This window comes from Chamaea fasciata, unplaced genomic scaffold (assembly GCF_029207755.1).
Source record: "Chamaea fasciata isolate MVZ Bird 193981 ecotype frontalis unplaced genomic scaffold, bChaFas1.0.hap1 SCAF_1, whole genome shotgun sequence".
NCBI lineage: Eukaryota > Metazoa > Chordata > Aves > Passeriformes > Sylviidae > Chamaea > Chamaea fasciata.
This window is the reverse complement of record NW_027094086.1, coordinates 30,370,702-30,379,363: the sequence shown is the minus strand read 5'-3', so window position 1 is coordinate 30,379,363 and position 8,662 is coordinate 30,370,702.

Sequence of the window (8,662 nt, the reverse complement as noted above, 5' to 3'; positions counted from 1 at the left end):
AAACTAAAGCTGTACAAGTAGAGTTTTGTTTTGGTTTTCCATAAGATGAACAATTAGGTTGGTGTCTTTACTGCTACCAAGTTATCAACTGTATATACAGATCATTTACAGTTATCAGAACTGAAGTTTGGAACTGAAATGTGGACTAGGAAAAAGCTCAAGTTTGGTACTCATCTCTCTAAGAAACCCTGCGTATGCAGGCTGGAAAATTGCAACGGTCTGTGTCTTAGAGCACACAGCTAAAACAGAGCTGTCTCAGAGCATGGCTAGAACACTTCTCTCTGTCTGTGAGAATCAGTTGTTGCCATCTCTTGAAACCATAATAACAATCATCCAATGGTGAGGACTGTGCTGTTACAGATGTCTCAGCTGTCTTCATTAGAAGCTGGCATTGTGTCTCAGGAAAGCCTTGGAATAACCACATTGCAGAACAAGAAAACTGCCTTCCCCTGCCTCCCCTTCTTGTCTCTCACAGATCACTGTGTACAGTGCAAATTATTTCTATCTGCCCTCCTCTCAATCAACCACAGAATACTGTAAAAACTGCAACTGTATTTGCAGATCTACTTTGGAAAAAATGTCTCCCTTTAGATTATTGTTGATGTTTCTTGTTGGTTTTGGGTTTTGTGGGTTATTCTTTTCTGAGTGTGGGTGCATGTCCTTTGAAGATGCAACTCTTTTTCAAGGCCAAATTTGAATTAATCTCCCCTTTTTCAAAAACAGTCCACTTTTAATTTCAGAGTAAGAATATTCACTCCAGACAGATAATCCATGCTGTAACAAAACATTTTGAAAGTATAAGAAAGGTGGTGAAAATATTCTGTAGCTATCATTTTTACCAGAAAATATGTTCTTTAATAAATAATTTGCTGCCATGTGGTTTCACCCTTACATAAATTTATGAGCAAGGACCCCATGCCAGGCAGACATAGCCATAAAAGCTGTGTCTAAACTTGTCTGTATTGTGTTTTCCAGCTTGGTTCCACTGTTCACCCAGGCAGCCTGCACAGCACAGAATACTGTGAATGCATTTAATTACAATCTGACATGTGTATTCCTGAGAAACAAAAGGCTGTGAACTGAGGGTGATGATTAACTGTTCTACCAGATAATTGCTTAAACTACTACTTATATTATGCTGCATTATCTCTTTTGAACAAAGTGATTATTGGCCCTTTGTGCAGCGATTATACAATATAAGTGCAATCTTGCTGTTTTAAATGTTAGAGTTTATGTTTAATGTACTTATATTTGTAATGAGGGGTGCAACTTCAGATTTTCTAAGAATTACTCTCACAACTGGAAAAAAAGAGTAAAAAAGAGTGCCTCAATTTCTCAGATTGGTCCAAGATTTAAACCTCTTTAAGGGGCCTAATGTCACTGAAAAGTGTGACATCCTCTGTTTCCCTCTGTTTCTGAGGAGATCCATTGGTAGGCAAACACTGTGAAATCCAGGAAAATTCCCGTAAAACAGGCAGAGTTTCCATTTCTACAACAAAGAGGGAAGAGAAGGTACAGAAAGCAAATGGTTTTAAGAATACTGGGAGGGGGGGGAGATGGGGAGGAATTTGGGAGAGAGGTAGAAATTGCAAAAAAGCAACAGCAACAATTTTGGGTCTTCAAAGTAATTGACATATAATTGCAATTGATGAAGGGATTGAGCCCCCCTCTCCACAGTCAGTTTTCAGATGACAGCAAGTTAGGTGGGAGTGTTGATCTTCTGGATGTAAGAAGGCTCTGCAGAGGGTTTTGGACAGGCTGGATTGATGAGTTGAGGCCAGTTGTATGAGGTTCAACAAGACAAAGGGCAGATCCTGCACTTGGGCCATAACAACCCCCTGCAACACTACAGGCTTGGAACAGAGAGGCTGGAAAGCTGGCGAGAAGAAAAGGACCTGGGGATGCTGATCAACATTGGCTGAGCATGAGCCAACAGAGTGCCCAGGCAGCCAAGAAGTCCAATGGCATCCTGGCCTATATCAGCAATAGTGTGATCAGCAGGATCAGGGCAGGGATTGTCACCCTGTACTCAGCACGGGTGAGGCCACATCTCGAATCCTTTGTTCAATTCTGGGCCTTTCAGTACAAGAGAGATATGGAGGCCCTGGAGGGTGTCCAGAGAAGGGCAGCAAAGCTGGGGAAGGGTCTAGAGCATAAGTCCTATGAGGAGCAGCTGAGGGAACTTGGGTTATTTAGCCTGGAGAAAAAGAGGCTCGGAGTACTACAACTACCAGACAAAAGGTTGTAGCCAGCTGGGGAATCAGCCTCTTCTCCTAGGTAACAAAAATAGACAAGAGGAAATGGCTTCAAGTTGCACTGGGGGGGCTTAGATTGGATATTAGGAAAAGTTTCTTCACTAAAAGGGTGGTCAAGTACTGGAACAAGCTGCTCAGAGAAGTGGTGTAATCAGAATCTGTGGAGAATTAAAAAGATGTGTAGAAGTGGCACTCAGGGACATGGTTTAGTGGTGAAGTGGGCAGTTCTGGATTTATGGTTGAACTCAACAATATTAAAGGTCTTTTCCAACATGAACAATTCTATGAGTCTATGAAAAGATTGAAATATCTTTTTTCCCATATATACTTTTTGGAGAAAAAAGCATGCTTAAGAAAGACCTACACCTTTACACACTATGGAAGTGAAGAGGCCTATTCATTTTAGACATCACCATTGCATGAAAGAAACTTCAAATTACCTGCAATGAGCAAAGACACAAGAAGAAGAAGAAGAAGAAGAAGAAGAAGAAGAAGAAGAAGAAGAAGAAGAAGAAGAAGAAGAAGAAGAAGAAGAAGAAGAAGAAGAAGAACAACAACAACAACAACAACAACAACAACAACAACAACAACAAGAAAAAACAAAACAAAACAAAACAACCCCAACCCACATAGAAAAGAGAACTGAGCAACAGTGACCAGTTTTTGTTTTTTGTAAAGTACAGCATTTTCTACATTTGCTGAAAGAACGCAAAGTACTGTTTTTATAAGTTCATAAGCATGAAGAAAAGGAGATCATCCTAGAGCTGTGAGGACTGAAGTGTAAGGACTCCTCTTAATGTGCATAGCAGCCCTGGTCTCAAACTTACTTTCTTTTGTAAATAGACAGATTACTACTTACTTTTCTGAGAACAAATATTCCTGTCATATCCTCCTAGTTTCTATGCACTCTGAGATCACTAAGATTTTCTGAAAGCTGTGACAAGCGAAAACTTTCATTTTTGCTAAAACTGTGTGCAAAAGACATAATTTTTTAGGACATTTAGAAGCCTTTTCATTTGCCTTAAGAGAGCCCCAGGACCCTCTTGATCATGGAAGGCTAATTGTGTTACTTGTCAGAGAAAACAGGTAGGGTGGGAATCATCATAGAGACTCAGTTAAAGGATGACAATATCCCTTCCCACAGCAAGTAAGGATAGAGGGAGCCACAGTGGCATTTTTTGTATGTATAGCAGCATTCCAGGAAGTTAGAAACATTTCTCAGTATTTGACCACAACACTTTGAAGCAGAATGACACTGAGTTTTGGGAAGCCAGGCATTATTTCATATTTGAGAAAAATGTCCTTAATCATTTGCTATCCCCATTTGTTCCAGGTGTTCCCACATAACTAGCAACCAGTATGAATGCTTATGAAACTAAACTGTCAACATAAAAGACGTCCCTTGGGAAAAATATTAAATGATGAGACACAATATCTTATCCCTACCCATTCAAACCGGTGTTAAAAGGCATCTCTAAACTTTTCCATCTTGTACTGTACTCCACTCTTTCCTACTTTAACCTGTAAATTCATTTGATGAATGTGTGATTACCATCAGTGTACACAGTCCTAAACCTCCCTGTTTTCTTCCATATTTTGTGGCAGAAAGTATTTAAAGTGGATCTCCACACCATCTGAGCTATAACAGTTGTACAAATACAACAGGAATTTAGCAATTCCCTTCTCTGTTCATCACATTGTTTCTACCAAAGGAAAGCTTAACTTCCCTTCTCCCCCACTATACCTGATGCAGATACTCCCCAGGTCATCATAATCCCTGCAGGCCAGAAGGATCCTTACTGTGTCCTGATTAGCACAAGATGGGTACTACATGCTCTGAGAAAACAGACACTGTGTGCTGTGCTCTAAGGACACATTATTATATATTGCAATAGAAAGTCAAAGGCTGAAGGCATTATTTCACAATCAAGCTACCTTTTTGATCCCATGGGTGGCATGATTACTCAGCTACACACTGGCAGAAAAATCAACCACTACTCATTAATTTTATTACACTTATCTATTATATTTTTTTCTTAAAATGAGGTGCATAAATCTTACTTGACTATGCTATATCCTGCCTTGCAGTTTACCATTGAGATATCTATTAATATTTGTTAACGCATTAAACAGCAGTAATGAGTACTTCTCAAAAGTACACAGTAAAAGGAAGATCAGCAAAAGGATTAGAAGTTAGAAGGTAAAAAAAAAAAAAAAGCAGAAAAGAGAGTAATGACTGCAGCTATAATGAACTGTCCATGACCTTAAACTCTCCAGTTTTCAGATTCTTTTGAGCCTTCGAATTGTGCTACACTCTGTGCTGTTTTTTTGTTCTATAGAGAAAATCCAGACATCTGCCATCAGTTGTGTGCAGTAATCACAATTGAATCTGGATAAAGCCAATCTGAATCCATTTTTACTTACATTCAAATGATTTTTTCTAAAAATAGAGGCATATATTCTTACAGGAATTAAAGCCTCTGGCTTCCTTGAAAGATTTTTTGTCTTGTTCATGTCTCCTTGACTGTTTCATTCACATCCAAACTCCCAAAAAGCTTCGAAATTACAATAATTTAGAAGAATTAACCTCACATTACTCTCAGTATTCTACAGTTAAATCTTCTTTGAGTACATCTTTCCAAAATGTAACTTCAACTAAATTTAAAAATGTTTGTTGAACAACATTGCTCATTATTTGGAAAAAAAAAAAAAAAAGAAAAAGAAAAAAAAAGTATATATTCAGCTTCATTTTGCCTCAACTAATGCACAAAGTATTATGATTCCTGAGTTGCATATATATTCCACTCTCTAATGAAATTATTAATCTATTAATTTAAAAAATAGTGAATGTAAATATTATTTACTGCTTCCCAGTATTTATGAGCGTAACTCTTGGAAAAACACACAAGGAATATTCAGAGGACAGACAAGCTTATACATTGTGCTTCAGTCTCTGTTTTTCCTTTAATAATTAAGTCTTTGGCTGTGATGATTCCAAGGTAAATCTTCCAAGCACAAATTTGCTGAAACCAAGACAGGAATACCTAACACAGCTTGTCAAGAGCCTGAAAACAACAGTTATGTAAAGTGTCATGTCTTCTTGCAAGGATAGATTAGATGTAGAAAGAATTCACAATAAAATGAAAAGATCTCAAAAAAAGACCTGAAGATAGAACTTGAATGATTTTGCTTTCCTAAAGAAGAGATTGGCTTCCAAAAATTTTGAAAATAGTTCTGGTGATGGTGGTTTAATATTTACTCATAACACACGCATGATAGAGGAGAAATTGAGAAGAGGCAAAACTACTTAAAAGTGGTCTGGATAAGTAAGACTCTGAAACATTTAGATCCAAAGAAAGTGACATCTGAACATGATGCACTGCACTGACACAAGGACCTCAGTCACCAGCAAGAGGCAGATACTGTCGAAATATAAAAGCTTAATGATCTTTGTAAATCACATAAAGGAACTTACTAATTTTTTAATGAAATGTGTAAGCATAGATATATTAACCAAAAACTTTAATAATTTTGCTTTTTCTGGACTTTGTTAAATTTTTTAAGATTATGGGTAGATTTTTTTTTAAATTCAAATACCTATCAAGACAGAAAAAAAATTATAATTTTCTAGGAAAGAGTGGTTCTCACTGTCAGAGGCACATTCCTTTATATAAACATGAGAAGAATATCTGATGGGTCTGATATATGTGACATGTTAGATAAATGGTAGGGACGGAAGACATTATGACAGGTATCTGTTCTTCTTTCCACCCTACTGGAGGTTACTCCTTTAAAGCAGAAATGATGAAAGAGACATGGTTATGTTTATGCACCAAAATATGAGGGACAAATATTAGTTACAGAATCATAAAAACATAGAATGCTTTGGTTTGGAAGGAACCTTAAAGATCCTCTGCAGGATCCTCCTCTAGACCAGGTAGTTCTGAGCTCCATCCAGCCTGGCCTTGAGCATTTCAAGGGATGGGGATTCTGCAGCCTTTCTGGACAACTGTTCTAGTGCTTCACCACTCTCTGAGTAAAGACTTTCTTGCTAACATCTAACCTAAACTTGCCCTCTTTCAGTTTAAATCCCCTGTCCTTTTTCCTGTCCCTATCTGCCTGTATAAAAAGCCCCTCTCCCTCAAATTTATTTAGCCCCTCTCCCGCTACAAGTACTGTAAGACCACAATGAGGTGTTCCCAAAGCCTTTTCTTTTCCATGCTGAACAAACCCAGTTCTCTCAACCTATCATCATGGAAGATACTCCCTCTGGTCATCTTTATGGCCTTCCTCTGTACCTCCTCCAAAAGGTCCATGTCTTTCTTGTGCTTAAAACCCCAGAGCTGCATGCAGTGCTCTAACTGGATTCTCACAAGGGCGGAGGAAGGAGACAGGATCATCTCCCTCGACCTGCTGGACACAGAACAGGAGACACACATCTCTCTCCTCCCGCCTGTACCTTTTGATGCAACCCAGGATGTTTTTTTGCCTTCTGAGCTGTAGGCTCATGGTGGCTTTATATCCAGTTTTTCATTCACAAGAACCCCCAAGTCCTTCTGGATGCGGCGCCCTCAATAACTTCTTCTCCCAGCCTCTACTCATATCTGGGATTGATTTGACCCATGTGCAGCACCTTGCACTTGGACTTGTTGAACTTCATAAGGTTCATAAGGGCCATTTCTCAAATTTGTCTAGATCCCTCTGCATGGCATCTTGTCTCTTCTCCTGTGTCACTTGTACTCCTTAGCTTTGTGTCATCTGCAAACTTGCTGAGGGTGTTCTTAACTGCATGTGTCATTGATGAAGATATAGATGAGCACTGGTCTCAAGCCAGAGCCCTGAGGGACACCATTCATCAGAGGCCTCCACCTAGACATAGACCCCTTGACCACAGCTCTTTATCTATGTCCATCCAGCTAATTTCTTATCCACTGCCTAGCCCATCCATGAATCCACGACTCTTGAGTTTGAAGACAAGGATGTCGTGTGGAACAACATTGAAAGCCTTGCAGAAGTCTAGATAGATAACATCTGTTGGTATTCCTTTATCAATTAGTCTCTGGCTAAGAGATTAATACCATAATCTGGATAGATCCATATCAGAGTATCTGGTCTTTCTCTGGACTGCTTGTTAGCTCCTTGTAGTTCTACAATCAAACTAATCTTTCATTCATTGTGGGGTTTGTGCATGTTTATGTGTTTGCTTCCAATATTTCAGAAATCATGAGGATTGCATTTCGAGCCATCAGAATGGTGGTTTGGAGCATGAAGAAACCAATCCTTCATGCTTTGTCACTAAGAGTGTGACTGCTGGAGTTCCGAAGTGTTCAGAGCCTGTAGGATAGTACTAGTGAAACACATGGGGTGAAGGAAGCATAACCTGTTACAGCCTTGTCCACACTGTGTATTGGGCATGGACTTTGGTGCACATTATCCACAAAAATTGTACCCTGGTATTAATTAATTCAGACATTGCAATTTCACATGGGCCATGGTTCTGCCAAATAGAAACATTCAGAATTTATATGTGCAGGCAAACACTGATCCAGCACTTACCATAGAATCACAGAATCACAGAATAAGTTGAGTTGGAGGGGACCCATGAGGATAATCAAGACCATCTCCTGGCCATGTGCAGAGCACCTCAAGAATCACATCATGTTTCTGAGAGCATTGTCCAAATGCTTATTTGAGCTTTGTCTGCCTGGGTGCTGTGACCACTTCCCCAGGGAGCCTTTTCCAGTGCTCAAAAACCCTCTGGATGAAAAACAATTTCCTGATATTGAACTTAAACCTCCCCTGTTGCAGATTCATGTTTTTTCCTTAAATCCTACCAGTAGTTATGAGTGAAGAAATCAGTACCTGTTCCTCCAGTTCCTCTCCTGAGCTTGAGCTCTCTTCTTCACACTCTCACATGTAGCAAAATACATGTAGACAGTCTGAATTCATGTAGACAGTATGCTCATTTCTCAAAAACTGTTTCTCATCAGCATTTTAAGTTGAACTTAAAAACAGGCTTGTAAATTGAACATCTGATAAGATGGAGACCTATTTGAATGTCCTGTAAGATTTTGCTGCTAAATGTGAAATACAAGTCAGAATCCTCAGTGACTACAATATAATTTTAGTGCCAAAGAGAGCAACTTTCAAAGACAGTAATCTACTCCCTCCACTCCTTGGAGTTTGAGATGGCAAAGAAAAATTATTCTCTGGAAACAATTTCTTTTTCATACAAAATTTAGAAATTAGAGTGGGTTATTAATCTGATTCTTTTAACATTCTACAGAAAAACTAGGAAATGTATGAGAAAAGGAAGAAAAAGATATTTATCTTAAAATAACCCCCTATCCGCTAGTGTTTCTACATTTCATTAAAAACCTCAGCATTTGAAATCTTAAGCTTTCTTA